This window comes from Octopus sinensis, linkage group LG3 (assembly GCF_006345805.1).
Source record: "Octopus sinensis linkage group LG3, ASM634580v1, whole genome shotgun sequence".
Taxonomy (NCBI): domain Eukaryota; kingdom Metazoa; phylum Mollusca; class Cephalopoda; order Octopoda; family Octopodidae; genus Octopus; species Octopus sinensis.
The window spans coordinates 57536426-57556200 of NC_042999.1; the positions used below are offsets into that span (position 1 = coordinate 57536426).

At 37.6% G+C, this 19775-nt stretch overlaps 1 protein-coding gene and 1 long non-coding RNA gene across 2 annotated transcripts in view; one reads left to right on the forward strand and one right to left on the reverse strand.

The window, feature by feature from the left end:
• LOC118762459 lies at window positions 1-19149 on the reverse strand. The gene is made up of 3 exons (XR_004998211.1): window positions 19137-19149; window positions 9750-9753; window positions 1-131 (listed from the first exon to the last, which is right to left on the reverse strand). It is a non-coding gene; the product is annotated as an uncharacterized LOC118762459 (long non-coding RNA).
• The window catches only part of LOC115209419 (2-acylglycerol O-acyltransferase 2-like), a 20853-nt gene continuing 17658 nt past the window's right edge, over window positions 16581-19775 (forward strand). The window contains exon 1 of the mRNA XM_029777830.2: window positions 16581-16809. The gene's annotated coding sequence lies outside the window, so the exon portion shown is untranslated. The remainder of the gene's footprint in view (window positions 16810-19775) is intronic.

A 19775-nucleotide genomic window follows, 5' to 3' on the forward strand; every position in this document is an offset into this window, starting at 1 on the left:
AATAAATTTGCATATAGATTTAAAAATAAAATAACATGTAGATTATCAATAAATTTACAACACTTACAAATATTACAGTTAAATAATAAATACTTAATGATTTGGTGAATCTTATTAAGTTTACAGAGCTTCTTGATAAACAAATGATTAGGATTGCTGACACTTGAGCATCCCACATAAAGCTCATTTTGTGGAGGCACAATGGCCCAGTGGTTAGGGCAGCGGAGTCGCAGTCAGAGGATCTCGGTTTCGATTCCCAGACCGGGTGTTGTGTGTGTTTATTGAGCAAAAACACCTAAAAGCTCCACGAGGCTACGGCAGGGGGTGGTGGCGACCCCTGTTGTATTCTTTCACAGCAACTTTCTCTCACTCTCTCTTCCTGTTTCTTGAGTAATGCTGCGGTGGACTGGCGTCCCGTCCAGCTGGGGGGAACACATATGCCACAGAAACCTGGAAACCGGGCCCATGAGCTTGGCTAGGCTTGAAAAGGGCGCAAAACAAAAAATGACTCATTTACCCCATTTTAGACATTTTTTTTTTAAATTTGGAAATTATCAAATTAGATGGAATCCAGCAGAAAAAACAAAAACACTAAAAATTATCCAGATATTTTATTAGCAACCTCACTTACAATTGGGTTAAAACTAAGTAAAAAAATTCTTGAAAAAAAAAGTATCTCTCGTTTGACAGGTTCTAAACTCTCTCAACTAACAACTATGCTGACCGAGTTTATTCCTAAAGGTGATGCAAGAGTACAAAATGATGATGCAATACCTGTCATCTGATTATGTTTCCAAACTTTCTCAACTTCAACAAAAACTGTGCTGACTTATTTTATTCCTAAAGGTGATGCAACAGTATAAAATCATGATACAATACTTGCAACTTAATGATTTGAAACAGAAGTGGTGGGGGAAAATAATGAGAAATCAGAAATTACTCTCTTTTCCCCGGTTGCTAATTTTGCCAACCCCAGAGGCACAGGAGTGGCTGTGTGGTAAGTACCTTGCTTACCAACCACTTGGTTCCAGGTTCAGTCCCACTGCGTAGCACCATGGGCAAGTGTCTTCTACTATAGCCTCGGGCGAACCAAAGCCTTGTGAATGGATTTGGTAGACGGAAACTGAAAAGAAGCCCGTCATAGATATATATATATATCTATGTTTGTCCCCCCAACATCGCTTGACAACCGATGCTGGTGTGTTTACGTCCCGTAACTTAGCGGTTCGGCAAAAAGAGACTGATAGAATAAGTACTAGGCTTACAAAGAATAAGTCCAGGGTCAATTTGCTCGACTAAAAGGCGGTGCTCCAGCATGAGCGCAGTCAAATGACTGAAACAAGTAAAAGGGTAAAAGAGTATACCATAATAAAAAACGTGTAAACCTATGATTTAACTTTATTCAATACTAGCAGTATCGCCCGGTGTTGCTCGGGTTTGTAAGGGAAATAACTATATAAGCATTTTTAGAGAGTTACTTCCTTTATAGATGCCAATTCGGGCTTTCTTAGCCATTTCTGTTTTGGTGTCTTCAAGCCATGAAGTCGTTGTTCTAAAAGAACGCTGGTCTCCTTGACAACGCATTACGACGCTGATTTCCTTAAACTCCCTTCCCCACAGCTTCACGAGGGAGGGAAGAAGGGGGAGAAGCAAACACAGGTGCAGGTGTTTGAGCGTGGACGCCAACTCCGCCGCCATCGACACACGATGCATTTTATGCATTAAAATGGAATAAAAAATGATGTTAAATTATTTTTTAAATCGTAGACTCATCGTAGACGCGCGCTAATAGCCAGACGGGCTCGATATTAATCACGACTATAAGATACCCGAATTTGGTTAAACTGCACCGCAAAATGTGGGAGGAGTTAGGAATCTAAATCGTAGGAGACAGACACTCACACAACTACAGTTTTATATATATATAGACTAGCAGTATCGCCCGGCGTTGCTAGGGTTTGTAAGGGAAATAACTATATAAGCATTTTTAGAGAGTTACTTCCCTTATAAATTCGGGCTTTCTTAGCCATTTTTGTTTTGGTGTCTTCAAGCCATGAAGTCGTTGTTCTAAAAGAACGCTGGTTTCCTTCACAACGCATTACGACGTTGATTTCTTTACACTCCCTTCCCCACAGCTTCACGAGGGAGGGAAGAAGGGGGAGAAGCAAACACAGGTGCAGGTGTTTGAGCGTGGACGCCAACTCCGCCGCCATCGACACACGATGCATTTTATGCATTAAAATGGAATAAAAAAATGATGTTAAATTATTTTTAAAATCGTAGACTCATCGTTGACGCGCGCTAATAGTCAGACGAGCTCGATATGAATCACGACTATAAGATACCCGAATTTGGTTAAACTGCACCGCAAAATGTGGGAGGAGTTAGGAATCTAAATCGAAGGGGACAGACACTCACACAACTAGAGTTTTATATATATAGATTATATGTGTGTGTGAAGGCGCATGGCTCAGTGGTTAGAGCGTAGATCTTACGATCGTGAGGTTGTGAGTTCGATTCCCAGACCGGGCTGTGTGTTGTGTTCTTGAGCAAGACACTTTATTTCACGTTACTCCAGTTCACTCAGCTGTTGAAATGAGTTGCGACATCACTGGTGCCAAGCTGCGTCAGCCCCTTGGATAACATCAGTGGTGTGGAGAGGGGAGGCCGGTATTCATGGGCGACTGCTAGCCTTCCACAAACAATCTTGCCCGGACTTGTGCTTCGGAGGGTAATTTTCTAGGTGCAATCCCATGGTCAGTCATGACCGAAGGGAGTCTCCTCCTCCTCTTATATATATATATATATATATATATATATATATATATATATATATATATATATATTATATATATATATATATATATTGTATAATACTCATTTCTAAGGCATAAATCCTCACATTTAGTGGGAGAGTTGGCAAGCGATTATATTGGTCTCAATTACTCCGCTGGTATCATATTTCATTGACTTGAAAAGATGAAAGACGAAGTTGAATTCGGCTGAAATTGAACTAAAAATATAAGGACACGTCACTAAATACTGCAAACTATTGACTTAGTCGCTCTGATAAGCCATGAAGGATCATGGGCGTGGAACGAAACAGGTCAACGGGGGAGCTTGTACTAGGTTGTTCAACTTACTAAAAATAGCAGCCAAGTTTCCTTCAAATTATACCTAATGTCTTAACGTTGTGAGAGAATTTAGTTTTAGATATACAAAAAGACGAGATGGCCAGTAATAAAAAAACAGATCCTAAGTCTACTCGATCAGAGCTGAACAAGAGGTAAACAGCAGTTGATCAAAATATGATAGTTTCTATAGTTACTGGTTTACGTCAATATCTAAAGTTTTAGAAACCAAATACAAATAGAAAATATTACATTACTACAAAGTTGCTAACAACAAAGTACTTCTGTGACCTTTTCCGAACTGTTTATCTTTTTATCGATCATAGGTTACGATAAGAAAGAAACAAAAACGAATCATGACAACACAAGTTGTTGCATGTTTCCAAGTCGTGTAAACCGAGTCAGCCAATCGTCGGTTGGCTGCGCAACTTTATCAATGACGTCATCCGCTGCTATATAAGGCCGTTGCGCGATCGGTTCTTCGGAGCTCGGCAGCACAGTCTAACTGGTGCGCATTGCAGGGAACCCCCGTCTTCGGCGGTTAAGCCATCGTCCTGTCTTCGTAATGACTGACTGGAAGAGGGTTTTGTCTCTGACGAAAGTTTTCCCCCACTAACTACGCTTACTTCGTATCTCCCTTGGTGTTCTGACCTTGGGTCCAGTTCCCGGCCCCCACCGAATCTCAGCGACCCCGCTATCACTATTCGCAGTGCTCTGGAGATGATTCGGAATCCTGGGGGCCCTTCAGTCCGAAACATGATTGAGCTGTATCATTGTATCAATTGGTTCAACATATTTCTGGCAGAAGTGGCCCTTCTGGAAATGTCTTCACGGGTGAGTGATTTTCTCTTTGGGTTACAATATTCTTTTTGTTTTATTCGGTTTTCTAATTCCTTGTTTCTTTCAGATAAAATAGATAATTGTTAGTATTTATGTCGTTTTACGTAGAAATAGATTCGTCTCCTGCTTTTGGATATGTATACGTAATGTATTCTAATTATTCTTTTTCTTGGGGTATTTTAATTGCCAAAGTCTCTAGGAAATTTTCTCGTCTAAAATAGAATACCGTAAATCCTCGAGTATAACCCGCATTTTTCCCCCAAAATTTAAAGATCAAAATCCCTAGTGCGTACTATATACGAGGTTTAAAATGAAAAATATTTTCTAAGCAATGTCTAAGTCTCTATTTGCTGTTTGGCAATGTTTATTGAGACGCATTTTGTGATGTCGGGGGCGAAAATACCTTAAGCTGAACCTGAAAGCAATGAAGTCATTAGAGAATCATCCATAACTTGCAGCAAGCAGCATTTATTAAACGTTATTAGTTATTTCTTTATTTTCTGCAAACAAAATGCACAAAAAAGCTACACGTTTGCATTATGTTATATATACAATACCAATAAAGGACGTTACCGTATACATTTTTACAAACCAAGGACGTTATATAGACCTTGACTGAAGTTAGTGAAGGGGTGCATATTATACACAAGGTTTAGACTTTTCAGATGTACAACCCCCTAAAATCTCCTCAAGGGCAGACTATACTCGAGGATTTACGGTACATTTCGATTATTTTTTCTCATCTCCATTCTTCCGGTGATTACTTTCATTTTAAGACTATTTCTATGTAAATCTTTCTATGTAGGAGATTCTCTTGTACTTAATTTTACTTTATTAATGGTACTGTTACGTTCGTTGTTGAAAAGTTGGTCTTTTTTGTTTCCCTTCTGCTCATCTCCAAACAATAACCACTGTTAACCCACCAAGGTTCTTGACAATTTCAAAAACTTTAGATTTCTCCGTTTTTCTTTTCTGCTGGAATATTACGATATTGCGTATGATTGATGTCGGCTATTTTAGCCTAAACTTATTTATACACCATCCGGAAGATGGGCGTGGCAAGATGGCGTCGGAGGCCGGCTTGTAGGTGACAGTGTTAAGAGTCGTGATTTTGTCTAATTGACGCTCTTAGACAGTAATTTATATCCGTCTATTGATTGTTGTGAGTAAAGTTGCCTTTGACGTCCATCATGAAGATCGTACTGTATGTTGAGAGGAATTAAAAATAGATCTTTCAATTTGTGATTTCTTTAACGCCTCTTAAGGAAATCATAAACATCATCTCTCTCTCTCTCTCTCTCTCTTCATTCATTCATTCACTCACACACACACACACACACACTTGAAGCCATTAGCATATAAATGGTAGATTCTATTGAGCTGTCTTGTCTTTTAAAAAAAATCCCACATACTCATGAAAATATATTTAATTTTTATCGAGAAAAAAATCTCAGTGAACAATAATAATCTAACTTGAAAATCGGAGTGTTTAATGATTTTTTTTTTTTTTAAGTTATGTCATTCCTTTATTTTTTCGTTATTAAAAATCTAGCATTACGTCATAGTTTCTAATAACAGTGCGATGGTACTCGGGACAGCGATCAAGGTTCGAACCCGGCATTAACAAGGAGCTATACGGTGGTGAGCCTAGTCTCTAGTGTTTGAAAACTTTCGTCATAGTCTTTCTCCTTCTCCCAGTCGTCATTATGGAAACGCCTATCAAGACATGGTAACCCTTGGCCAGTACGAACCCACGACCAATTTTTGCTGTATTTATTGGTTCAATAAAATGATTGATGCAATAAATATTGTGTTTGTCTCAATATATTTTTTTTCTTGTTGCTCAATTTATCTTTGCTTAATCTGCCTTAATTTTTAATAAGTTACTGAGGCGCTATTACAAAACAACCAAGCGAGATATCGTTTGAATAGTAACCTTTACTAAGTCGTAAATGTATGACGCAATTCTGTTGACACACTTTGGTGTATCTATATAGAGTGTTGGACAAAAGCCCCACGGTTATAGTTTTCGTTTTTTTTTTTTTTCTAAACCTTTGTTTCAGTCATTCGACCGCGGCCATGCTGGAGCATCACCTTGAAGACATTTTAATCGAATGTATCGACGCTAGGATTTTAAATTTTTACTTGTTGCAGTTATTAGACTGCGGCCATGCTAGGGCGCCACTCTGAATAATTTTTAGTCGAATGTAACGACCACAGAATTTTTTTTTATGAGTTTCAGCCAACGCATGAAGTTAAGCTTAGAAGGTATCTCCATATGCTAGAAATAACAGCCTAATCTCTTGAATATTTTTTTATAACCTCGTCAGGTTTTTATTTTCTAAAAATCTTTTTACTTGTTTCAGTCATTGGACTGGGGCGCCACTTTGAATAATTTTTAGTCGAATGTAACGACCACAGAATTTTTTTTTATGGTTTTCAGCCAGCGCATGAAGTTATCTCCATATGCTAGAAATAACAGCCAAATCTCTTGAATTTTTTTTTTATAACCTCGTCGGGTTTTTTTTATTTTCTAAAAATCTTTTTACTTGTTTCAGTCAATGGACTGCGGCCATGCTGGGGCACCAGCCTGAATTTTTGGTCGCAGAAAGATCAGCATTTTAATATATACATTTAAAGTCTTTACCTTCTAGGTTTAAATTTATGAGCTGGTTGAAAATTACCTAAAAAAGAATCTAAAAAAGAATTCGACTAAAAATTCTTCAAGGCATGTCCCAGAATGGCCGCAGACTAAAACAAGTAAAAAGATTTTCAAAAAATAAAAAACAAACGAATAACCAAAAAATATAATCGAGGCGGGGGTGGGGTTATAAAATTCCTCCAGGTGGTGCCCCAGCTGGCCGCGGCCTAATGACTGTAACAAGTAAAAAGGAGGAAAAAATGAATATCACAAGTGGCTTTCATCAAGTTTTTTAAAAAATTCTGGGTTCCATACAGACATCTAAAAAATTTTCAACATGGTGCCCTAGCATGGCCGGACGCTATCTAATAACTACAACAAGTAAAAAAAAAAATCTAGGGTCGATACATTCAACTAAAAATTCTAAAAACGAAAAAGATAACCGTGAGGCTTTTGTCCGGATCCCATCTATATAAGTATGCCCACCCCACCGACTCTTGTTTCCCTATAACTTTCAGAAAGATATTTTTTTAATTAAATTTTTCTACTGGAATTTAATACTGAAAAAAGTGGGGCGTGCGCAAATATTTAACACACCACATTTTTGTTTTTTGGGTTTTTTTTTTTTTCAAAATCTCAAATTTTATTTTGCAGATATATATATGTAATGTATGTCACTACATATGTGTGGGCACGCTCATTTCTTTCTCTCTTTTTTTTTTTTTTTTTTTTTTTTTTTCTTTTGGCCTACATTAAATTCTGATATAGTCATAATCCCCACCTGATGAAAAATATTTGTAGAAAATTTCATTTAAAAAAAAAATACCCTTTTTCTTCTTTCTTCTTTCTGAAATTTCTGCGGAAAGTCGAGGGTGTGGCGCATTTGTGTAGGTATGCCGCCGTAATTATATTTAGACACCTTATACTCGGGTGTCGGTAACAGACAGGTCATGACCTATTAGTGAGCCACTGAGTATATTCTGGACTTCGGACCATTTCTAAGAAATCTCCAGTTTTAATATTTTTGCAGGCTATTGTGTGTTTGATGATTTTAAAGATGAAATTTCATGTCGTCGTTTAATTTTTGCTTTGAGATTTTTTTTTTTTTTTTTTTTTTTTTGCATATACGTAAGATGTGAACCATGACAAATATAAAGGAGACAAACCGATAAGCAGGCGATTACAAAAGGTTGCTGATTCGATTCCTAGCTTTATAGCATTAATTCTTTCACAAAAATAAAACCAGAAACAATGTAACAACTTTCACAAAGAAAATATTTTAACGGTCTCAGTTGAAGTTACTTGCCATACAATTACGCTTTTGAACTTTTTTTCTTTTTTAAGAAAATAGTATATGCTCGGGTGTTTTGAATCTACCGTACAACGGAGTTCCACAGCGTCGTTTATTACCCTGCTTTACAGAGGCCCGTGTACTCCCCACTCATTGATTGTTAATACAATCTTTCGATTTAACAAACCCAATGCTGTGGTTCACCGTTCTATGCTCAAAATTGTAACCGGCATAGTTTCGTTGTATAACCGGCATAGTTTCGGTTGTAGTAAACTTCGCCTGAAACTTCGCCGAATGGGTGTGCATTCTTCCAGTATGTCACGATTCCGATATGACACCGTATAAAGAAAAACCTGTCTGGTCTCGCGACACACTCCTCCACTGCTCAGGTAAGACTCTGATTCATCGATCTCGCCAATCTTCCCAGGGCCACCAACTTTAATTGGATGACGGAGCAGGTCTAAATTACCCAAAATTGCCAAACTTTATTTAATAGCTAATAACTTTATTTATTGATTTATGGCGAAAGTGATTTTCATAGCATTGATTAGCCTATAAAAATTATCATTGCAATGAATATGAAATCAATTCGAACAGAAATTGACCTTGGCAGCCAAACAGAAAAAATTCAATACTGCAGTCAGTCTGTTCGACTAAGCAAAGAAAAATATAGTTATCCTGCCTAGCAACTAGACGAAGCATTGAATAGTTAGTTATCTTCCTTTAATCCCGAGCTAACGGAGTTTTTACGTGACAACTCGAGCTACGACAAATTAAAACCGGATTCCCTTAAATCACAACTTGTCGTAAGAGCAAAAAATATCAAAGCCAATATAGTCCTTGGTATATCAAAGAGGCTGCAACTATTTCGTTCATAGATTTTATCAATCAGATGAAAATAACTCGCACTGTATTCATATCCAAGTGACGTATTTGCTCAACATGGCAGAAATAGCAGCCAAATATCTCTTAATCCAAGCTTTATTGTTTTAAATAAGGAATAGGCATTTTTTATAATGTATTTTCTAGCTATTCCTCATAATATCGAGACGATCACGGTTGGAATGTTATTGATCATAAGCCTACTCATTAAGTACTGTGTTGAAAATGGATTTTGTGGAGATGAGATCAGAGTTTAATATGTATGAATCGAGAGGCATATGGTAGGTTGACAGAATTGGTGGAGCATGTCAGGCAGTATTTAGCTGCGAACCTTTAGGTTTAGAATTGCAATCGATAAAATAAGGTACAAGCATTTCGAACCCACTGCCAAGCACACTCTACACCGTGCTTAAGGCAGAATTTAATTCCATTAGGTGAAACAGATAAATGTTTAAAAGCGAATATTCATTTAGCAAATTGAAGGATATACGGGAAAAGAACATTTTCTAAACCTTTACATCAACAAACTTTAGCATCAAATTACTTTCACATTTGTTCCGTCTAATTAATTTTTTATTTGGGGGCAATTATACAACAGTTTATATGAGAGAAACAAGAAATGCACCACTCCAAACCAACACTAATTCCTATTCTTCACTTGAGCATAGTGTTGTTATAGAGGGAAATAGATGTGATAGGGGTTGAAACTGGCCTATAGATACGATAGGGGTCGGAACTGACTTGCTCTACAATTTTTCCTATTTAACATCTAAAATATTGTTTGCGTTGATATACGCACGCAGCTGTCGCAACAGGATATTTCTTTCATCAGCTATGGACTGGACATCACAACTGTTTTGGAATCTTCCGACAATACAACATCCCCCAGCGAGGCCAACCAGCATTTATGCTAAAAGGAATCAAGGAGCCTGTTTTCTGTTTTTTTAATGTACATAAAACACACGATACTTTCTTTCGGTATCTCTATTATCTATGAAGTCACCTAGCAAAACCATGAGTAGTTCTAAACACCTTAACATAACGTCTATCGCGGTACTATTTAAGAAGAGTGGTCCCGGTGCGCGCACTCGCGGATCAGCACTAGCTAGTCGTGACTATTCGATCCTTACTTTGTGTTTTATTTACTTTGTTAAAAAAATGATTTACTTTCTGTAAAAAAAATTATTTATTTTGTGTTTTATTTACTTTGCTTGGTAGTCGTAGGATCGACTAGTCACGACTAGCCTGCGCGAGTGCGTGCACCGGGACCACGCTTCTTAAATATTACCTCCGTCGCTTTAAAACTGGCTAAAGTCGTTTTCTTTTCACATATCTATGCCTTATCCGTGTTGAGACAGATGCGATACACACACACACACACCGCTGATTTCCAGTGTCCTTAGTTCCAAAGGATGAACTGTTTTGCTGGACCATACGTAGTCACGTAATAATAATTCAAAAACACGCCTATAACCAACTAATCATATATTTAATGCCAAAGATATAAAACAATCAATGAATCAATTGGTAAAATGATTAACAAATTGTCTAACTATACTGTGTATGTTTATTATTTGCATATTGATCTCAAGAGATACACCAGAAAAGCAGTTAAATCTTTTCGTAGCCTCCATCTTGAAAATAAAGGATCCACTGACTTTGATAGGCCTTTCAAGGCTGTTTGTAAAATACCTTCCATCAGACACTGGCAGTATCTACATTCAAGCAATGCCATAAAGTTTCTGAACAGCCCTACAAGAACATAAAAAGCGTTTCCTACGTGGTAGAATATAGTCATTAGAGATTAACAAGGGTTGCCTCCCTTAGACCAAATTAGTTTTCGTTTGGAATTTTTTTTTTTTCAGTTTTTGCTGTTTTTTGTATTTAGTTTTATAACATTTTTGATGTGAACGAGTTACAACAAATCTTGTATCTGTGAGCTGTTTGTTTCATCGCGCAAATAATAATAAACACGCATACTGGTTCAATTTCACTCCTTTATCGTTAATCAGTTAGTTACCTAACCTCTTAAATAATCGATCAAAGCAGACTTGGAGGAGAGAGGTCGCGCCATTGAAAGGAATTTGATAAACAACTGATTAATTGTTTAACCAACAAATAAAACAAACGATCAATTAATTAGTTGGTTAGGTAACTAACCAGTTGGTTGAAAATAGAGGAGTGAAATCGAAATACTGTATGTGCTTGTTATTACAGGCGTAAAGACCATCCCGAGATACAAGATGGATATATTTGTTTGACCGCTTCTGAGCTGGTGCTAAACAATAACTTGAGACTATATAAATAGATTTGCAAACCAAACACGGAGACTCCTTTTGTCGCTGGACCTACTAGAAATAACAGTCGAATACTCGTAAATGATGTCAATGTAATCCGCTATACGCCTCCCCACGAAATAAGAGACCAAGTTCATAGATAACAGTTATACGTTTGGATCTAGTTTTTTTTTCATTCGCAACATGTGCATTTTTTTTAAAGACAGAAGAAAATCTGAAAATAATAAAATTTTCCAATCTATGAAGGTATGATGTTGTGGGGAAAAAAGTTACAGAGGTGTTGCGTAGCTGATATCCTCACTGTTTGAGAGATATATTAGAAATGAACTCGTGTTAGATAACAACCATCTTCGGCTATTTTGACCTTGTTGTGTCCACCGCTCCGATTAGTTGACATTGGCGCAGTTTGTCTCTTGACTTATTTCGCGCCAGTGTGTACATCAACCAATCACGGCCTTCGGATAAGGTCCCATGACAGTCTTTTTGGGGTTTCACTGGAACCCACCTCAGGTTATAAAAAGGCGCCAGCAAATCACTATTTCTCGTCTTAGGTTCCAGTCCTTCTCAGGACTAACCTCTGACCACAGAGCGACACAGCCAGTTCCAGTTCCAGTGACAGACGTCGCTAACATACACCAGCAACGCAGGACGTTTTCACCACCGACGCCTTTCTCTGCCGTCGCCATCACCATCATCGTCCTTCAACTTTGCGCCGTCTCCATCTCTGTTGCCTTCATCTCCAGCAACACCAATATGTACACAACAACTCGCTCAGGTTTAGCTTACACGCTGTTGTGATTTTCACCATGGTTAACAGCACAGCACTACCTGCAAGAATTCCTGTATCAGGAGACCTGGCACAGCACTGAGGCCCCAACTACTACACGACATGTGTTCAACCGGCATTCTGCCTTGTGACCCCAACATCCTGTTACACAACTATTACTATTGTGTAACCTTATTACGAACTAGTAAATTAACTCCATCTTGTCTAAAATACCCTGAGAGACTCTTTCCTATGCTCTGTATTTTGTTTTGCCCGTATACACCTTGTTTGTACTTCTGTCGCAAACACGAACACACAGATACAAACACTTGTCGCATGCACACATACACTTCACTTTGCTAGCACCCATACTTTATCCTATTGTACACATCTGTAAATAAAGTCTTCTCTCTCAAACAGTAGAACGGTTGTCGTCCTTATTATTCTTTTTGGCACTTATTCATTTATATCATGTATCTGGTTTCTTATTTTGTTAGGGCGACCGTGCAGCGTTAAAAAAGAGACATTTCTGTCACCAACTCCTTATGTGCGGTCGTTTTCCCTACACTGGTTTAAAAATCGAAAAAACTGTGTATTTATAGCCAGGAATTTTCTGCGTTTAGCAAAGCGTTGTCCACTTTAAAGTTGTACCCTATGAAAGGACCTCTTCATTGTAGGTGAAGGCGCAGTTACATCCCCTGACGGCGGCTGCCTAATTAGTTGGACAATAGACGACATATGCAACATTAAGTTTCAGACACTCACCTCTTCCTCTTTCTGCATCGGGACGCGAGACAGCGAAGATGTAATCTAGTTGACTCTCTCTCACACCACACGCCAGCTAGCAGAAATGGAAGCAACGCACAGGAAAAGACCATGGTCTCCACGCATCAAACCATTTCCATTTATCATTCAGCTTGTGTATATAAGTGTGGTCACATTAAAGATATTTAAAGTTACCACCTTGTTCCATGTATTTCTTTATACCGTGTTCCTGTCAAATGATATTATAGCCTTCTGAAGAGAGTCATGTTTAGATGGTGTTGAATATTATGGCTGTAGATCCATCTAAATAGGTTTCTAAATAAACAGAAATACCTAATAGAATCAACATGTATCATCTTACTGTTTCTTTTGTTTCATTGATTATATGTTATTATTCTTTTAAATTTGTAATATTAATATATTTGTCTGCATGGGTTTACTTTAGGCATATTTCAGCATTATGATTATCTGTCATGTATTTGTGTACACTATTAATATATAAGTACTCGCGCGTGTGTGTGTGTGAAAAGGGGGCGTCTGTCTCCAAAACTTCAAAGTTGAGTAATGCTTTCATGCTGGGATTTGTAAAGTACTGGTCAGCAAAGACTACAAATCTTATCTATTTTTGCATGCAGAATTCAAAAATAATCTCAAATTATCTGTACTAAGTTCACATATTCCATTCACTTTTATAATGCCAAGAAACTGTATAAACACCGCAAACAACTTTGATTAATGTTGACGTTATTACTCAGAAACGGAATCGAAAAAAAAAAAAAGTAATGCAACGTGTGTAAAAAAAGGTGTGGGAAACGAATATGAAAGCAAAAATGCGCGGAAAGCAACGGGGTGGGGACTTCAGAAAATTCAAAATATCCGAGTTTTTCTCTCATAACTTTTAGGAAATAGGTTTTTTTTTTTAAATGAAATTTTATATAAATATCTTTCAAACGGCATACATTACGATTATAACGGCATTTGTGGGTAAAATGTTTTCTGAAGGGGTGGGAAGAGGACTTCGGAAAATTCACAAGATCTGATTTTCCCCTCGTAACTTTAAGGAAAATGGATATCTTTTAATGAAATTGTATATAAAATACCTTTCAAACGAAATGCTTTGCGGATGCCTAACGTGTCGTAAGCCCCTTATTTTTGTCCGGAAAAAGGAGGTGGGGGGACCGGAATTATTTGAAAATGTTTTTCTTTTTTTCGATGAATGAATTACGGTGATCTAATATGCCACAATCTGCAATCAATATATCCAGTGATTTTTAAGAGGTATGTAAAAGATATTTTGTTTTAATATAATTTTACTTAATTCACACACACAAACACTAACGTGGTTTTTATAAGGATTTTATATGGATTCTTTCCTACTCGTGTCCACACTTCGTTACCACTAATTTCTATAACTTCAGCTTTTCCACTTATTCTTTTCAAACTTGTCTGAATTTTCAATCTAATGTAATCCACACCCTAGAAAACGTATTTCTGCAAAATGTAAAGAAAAGTGGCTAATGCAGTTTCGCATCTCACCTTCAGAAACTCGTTTATTGGAGTCAATTCCCTTTTCCGAACAAAACTAAGAGGTTTGCGGTACATTAGGCATCCGTAATGCATGTCGTTTGAAAGGTATTTATATACAATTTCATTAAAAGATATCCGTTTCCCTTAAAGTTACGAGGAGAAAAATCGGATCTTGTGAATTTTCCGAAGTCAACATTAACCACAACTTTTGCTATAAATGAAAAATATGTAAAATATTGAGACAATTGGCGAAAAATATCTATAATAAAATTCTAATTGATAACTATAAATTTTTATTAAAACAAGATACGCGGGTGAAGTAAATCTCGTGGTGTGAAGAATCAAGATAATGTGCGGTTATCATGGTAACAAGCTGTTAATGTCTCACTGTTTGTTGATTGGCTAAAATTTCCCAACTTTAATTCCAAATAACATCAAATTCTTTAATTTACGAGATAAAGTAATTAGTTGATCGTAATCGAAATTCAGAGTTGCATCGATACACCAAAATTGAAAGCAATCTGAGCAAAAATTAAAGGGTGCTCATTTTGCGAATGAAAAAGACTAACTGGTTATACGAGGGAAACTGTCGGAGTAATCGTATTCTGAAAGCTAGTTTCGAACAGCAAAGGAAGCCGGTTGATTTCACATTTGTTGTTATTACCAAAGGGATGTGCATCAGGGTTAGGAATTCCCTAAACTAGTGAACACCAAACTCAACTACATTACCTTATACAAGTTACTGGGGATGTTACTTAAACTGCGAGAAATAACAGGCATACTTACCTCAGACACGTTCAGTAGTCTTGAAGCGGAGAGCGATACTCTCTCTTTTACTCTTTTAATTGTTTCAGTCATTTGACTGCGGCCATGCTGGAGCACCGCCTTTAGTCGAGCAACTCGACCCCGGGACTTATTCTTTTGTAAGCCCAGTACTTATTCTCTCGGTCTCTTTTTGCCGAACCGCTAAATGACGGGGACATAAACACACCAGCATCGGTTGTCAAGCAATGCTAGGGGGACAGACACAGACACACAAACATATACACACATATATCTATATACATATATACGACGAGCTTCTTTCAGTTTCCGTCTCCCAAATCCACTCACAAGGCTTTGGTCGGCCCGAGGCTATAGTAGGTGCCACGCAGTGGGACTGAACCCGGAACCATGTGGTTGGTAGGCAAGCTACTTACCACACAGCCACTCATTGAATTAAATTTTAAAACATCTTCAATTTTTCGTGTTACAGCTCGGCTGGTAGGCTTAATCCGTCGCGCAGCTTAACATCACCACTTGGTCTTAGAGTGATGTTACAAGCATTGGTGCCAGACCTCCGTTTGAAAATAACTTCTCTTCCTCCCATCAGTCATCGAGGTCCTAAAGAAAATATAAGTTTGTAGGGTTAAACGACCATGAGAGTTTCGGACCCCAGTAATGAACTGATTTGCGTACAACCAATTAGAGCAGAACTATCTTTATCCTTTCTTCCTTTCAAGTCAGTTCCGTGCATTCCTTACTCTTTCCCTCTCTACTGGCAGACAACAACCTTCTTATCACTATCGAAAAAAAAATTCGCTATCACTACAAGTACTACAGTCTCTCTAACTACCTGTCGGGCAAACGAATAAATATATGTAAATGATATTCCTTCCTTCTTGGTGTTGATCCTTCGATGTTCACTGGTTACTCCGACGTTGGCACAATAATATATTCGCCCAAACTAAATTGCTGTTTTTAAACCTTTATAACATTTTAAAAATCATTTTTCTGGAAAAAAAAATGAAATAACTCCAGCAATTCAATTTGGGCAAGTGTATTATTATGCCACCGTCATTGAACAACGAAGGATCAACACCAAGAAGGAAGAAATATTATTTACATATATCTATTTGTTTGTCCGACAGGTAGTTAGAGAGACAGTAGTACTTGTAGTGATAGCAATTTTTTTTTTCGATAGTGATAAAAAGGTTGTCTGCCAGTAGAGAGGGAAAGAGTAAGGGATGCACGGTACTGACTAGAAAGGATAAAGATAGCTCTGCTCTGATTGGCTGTATGCAAATGAGTTCATTACTGGGGTCCGGAACTCTCGTGGAAAACATTACGCGGCTGGGTGAAGAGTAATGTTTCGGAAAGACTTCGGCCCCCCACCCCTCATTTTCTCTCAAATTTGTTTATTTTTGTAAATTTTTTTTTTCCCCAAAATCCCCGTTTTCGGATACGGAGGTTCCGGAAAATTGCCAAAAGTCGGCTTTGTGAAATTTTCTGAAGCTACATCCCCATATAATTTTATTTCCGAATCACCACTGTATTCGAGCATGTTTCTGGTCAACTGCATTGCAGCTGTGACTACCCTGCCTTTTGTAATCGTGCGAATGTCAACGTGTCCTTTTTCTATTTTAACATTGTACACTGTAATTTCCCCGACACAATTGCTTACTATACACAGCGGACATACTTGTATTATACGTCATAGATCTGGTTCGTGATTTTATTTACATTTGGGTTTACGATCAGAATGAGAAGGGTTACCAACAAAACAAATAGGTTTCGAATTTGTAGTCTTCCAGTATCTATCAAGTCTTATAAACCTGTTTGGTTGTATATGTACCGACGAAATCACTTGTTTACTCACTTCATATAGTATTTATCATACTTGCTGCTTTGTAAGTTAACTTCCTTTACATTTTAATTACCTATTGGTATCGTTAACCGATTTGGCCAACCATGTCCCCGTCTCACAAAAACAGTATTCACTATCTCCATAAACTTACCATCAGAATTTCAATTTTACTTTCGCTGATATTTTCTCTGATCTTTAGCTTTTCATTTGTTAGGATCCCCAGCCGTGTTCTGAAATTATTTTATGGATTCGTAATTCTATAACAGGAATCATCATCATCATTATTGGATCTTTTCCTTTTGATCGGCAGGTCGATAAATTCGTGTTCTATATGACACATTCTACCAGTATCCGAAGTTCGAAAGTGTTTACTTACAAATTATGGATCTTTTCCTTTTTCGTTACAAATTATGGATCTTTTCCTTTTGATCGGTAGGTCGATAAATTGATTCTTTTTAACTAAACAAAAATAAATTTTTAAGTTTGAAATTGTTTAGTTAAGCACTCAGGTGTTTAGTTGGTTGGCTGGAAGGTACACTAGTTGGCTAGGAGGGTGGTTTGTTTGCCTTTCCTGTGGGGTGGCTCTGCACCCTCTTTAAGTTTAACTTAATCGCTTCGGCCATTTGCTCATGGAATTGCCGCCTCGCAATAGTATAAGAGAAACGATAAGTTTAAAAACATACGGCTGCCAGGTGCCGTATAAGCTGATGGCTTGCGGGCTAGGAACGGGGCCCGCATGTCAGGTTGAGTGTGTTGCCCCCCACCCACGTTCGGCTGCTTCTTTACCTTCCCCTGCGGTGGACAACAGGCCATCTTCACCGCATGGTACATTTAGTGGCCCTTAGAATAGTGATGTAACAGATGTCGCATATTGTGCCCGAATTATTCCCGGATTTGACAGGACCTATCTAGTGTAATATATCCTACCCACACCCTGGTAGTGAAGGGCTTTTAACTCGCGCCGTACCTAGTATAGGACACCTCCTCCATGACGTCCACTCTCTTTTTTTAGAAGTGGACCGAGAATAGGTTTATTAGGGACCTCATCCATGACGTCCACTTTCTTTTTTTTTTTTTTTTAGACCGGGAGGAGCGAGGGTATCCAGCCTCACTCCGGCTGGGAGTGAACTTTCGTTGCCAATTCCCTGCGTATTATGCGTAGTGAAGTAGCTACCGGGGGAGTGTTAGAGATAGGGTATTCAGATGGGTTAAATTTTCAACCTAGATTGTGTCCTATTATAAAAGGAAATATAAAAAGAACGCCGGCTGTGGCTTCAAGCGATACCGTTTCCCTTGGAATATTATATCTAGCTTTTATTGTTTTATTTATTTTTTAATATTGTCTGGGACAGTGGGATCGCCCTGGCTTTTGAGGTGAGCCTTACGTTTAGTGCGCGTTGCTAAGACGAGGCATATCGTGGGACCACCCACGTTAAATAAAAAATTTTTAACTAAAAAAAAATTAATTTTTAAGGCTGAAAGTGTTTAGTTAAAAATTACTTTTTGTTTAGTTAAAAAAATGTAATTTATCGATCTGCCGATCAAAAGGAAAAGATCCATAATTTGTAACGATCCTTTATTTGTAACGAGGAAACGAAGTCATTTCTTTGTTTACCTCAAAGGCATACACATGCCTATCGCATCTATGCCCCTTTAAACACAACATTTAGCATTGACCACTACGAACATCTACGTTGACCTGTGGAAAAATAATAAACAAAATTTATAATAATAATAATAATCAATAATGCTAATAATAATCAATAATAATATTTCTTTATTAATTACAAAGGGTTTACATTTAGAAAAACGTTATGGACAGCACAGGACAAAACAAACAATGTGTGTGTGTGTGTGTGCATGAATGCTTGTTGTGAGGGTTTTGCGTTTAAATAATATTAGTCGGAGTAGCTAGATGGCTTTCTGTTGCAAAAAGATCAAGTTCCTATATTCGGGATACTTTTGATTTTGTGACTAAAATCAACAACTTTTTTAAGCACCGAGGCCATGTCGAAAACTGTTTTTTTTGGTAACCATGGATGTTTCTTCCTTATATCCTAATATTGACCACGATGAAGGGGTAGAAGCATGCTTGAATGCCTTCGAAAAACAGTCAAACAAAAGTATTCCATCTGATTTTCTCTGCACGCTATTGAGGTTTATGTTACAAAGTAATACAATGAAGTTTGGATAAAAAATTTTACCACCAGACGAGGGGTTGCGTCATGGGTACCCCCACAGCAGTTAATCTCGTTAATATCTTCATGACGCAAATTCGAGACTCAGTTACTGAAGACATTCAATATATATATATACATATACATATCTACGACGGGCTTCTTTCAGTTTCCGTCTACCAAATTCACTCACAAGATTTTTGGTCGGCCCGAGGCTATAGTAGAAGACACTTGCCCAAAGTGCCACGCAGTGGAACTGAACCCGGAACCATGTCGCTGGTAAGCAAGCTACTTACCACACAGCCACTCCTGTGCCTATGTCTATTTACCTCTGTGAAGAGTTACGTCAATTCTTTTAAAATATAATAACAATAATAATAATATTATTATTATGAATAATAATAATATTGTCTTCTTTAAATTTTGCTTCCATTTCTTATTGAGTATCTTTTCAATACCTAGAGCAAAGAAACTCACTATATACATTGGTAGGCCACCAAAATTACCACACCAGATTGTTCATTTACAAAGTCATGTGATAGAAAAAGGAGAAAAAAGACAGAGAGAAAAGGGGGAAAAGGAAAAATGTTAAACAAGAAAAAGTAATTAAAATGGGGAAAGGAAAGAAAATTCACAGGGACACTGCTCTTCTCAATATGTGTGACCAGTTACCAGTTAAGAGATCATCCTCAGATAACGTTCAGTTCCTTTTTTGATCATTCCAAATGCTCCTATTATCGTTATTATTATTTAATGTAAACTCTCGTCTTATTTTGCTGGCTATGATGGAAAGTGTCAGCTGTCCACAGCCAGCAGACTAAGGTGACACTTG